The sequence below is a fragment of the Mus pahari genome, chromosome 9 (assembly GCF_900095145.1).
Source record: "Mus pahari chromosome 9, PAHARI_EIJ_v1.1, whole genome shotgun sequence".
Classification (NCBI taxonomy): domain Eukaryota; kingdom Metazoa; phylum Chordata; class Mammalia; order Rodentia; family Muridae; genus Mus; species Mus pahari.
Window position 1 is genome coordinate 49,026,281 of NC_034598.1, and position 211 is coordinate 49,026,491.

At 45.0% G+C, this 211-nt stretch overlaps 1 protein-coding gene across 1 annotated transcript in view; it reads right to left on the minus strand.

Annotated features, from left to right (window-relative positions):
• Ptges3 (prostaglandin E synthase 3) overlaps nt 1-211 on the minus strand; it is a 16,943-nt gene that overhangs the window by 2,807 nt on the left and 13,925 nt on the right. The gene's annotated exons all lie outside the window — the stretch shown is intronic.

The following is a 211-nucleotide window of genomic DNA, read 5'->3' on the forward strand; positions in this document are numbered from 1 at the left end:
ATTACTATAGTCTCTGACCTGCCTTTAAATTAAACCCCGGGCTGGTGAGATGGCTCAGCGGGTAAGAGCACCTGACTGCTCTTCTGAATGTCCTGAGTTCAAATCCCAGCAACCACATGGTGGCTCACAACCATCCATCACGAGATCTGACGCCCTCTTCTGGAGTGTTTGAAGACAGCTACAGTGTACTTACATATAATAAATAAATAAA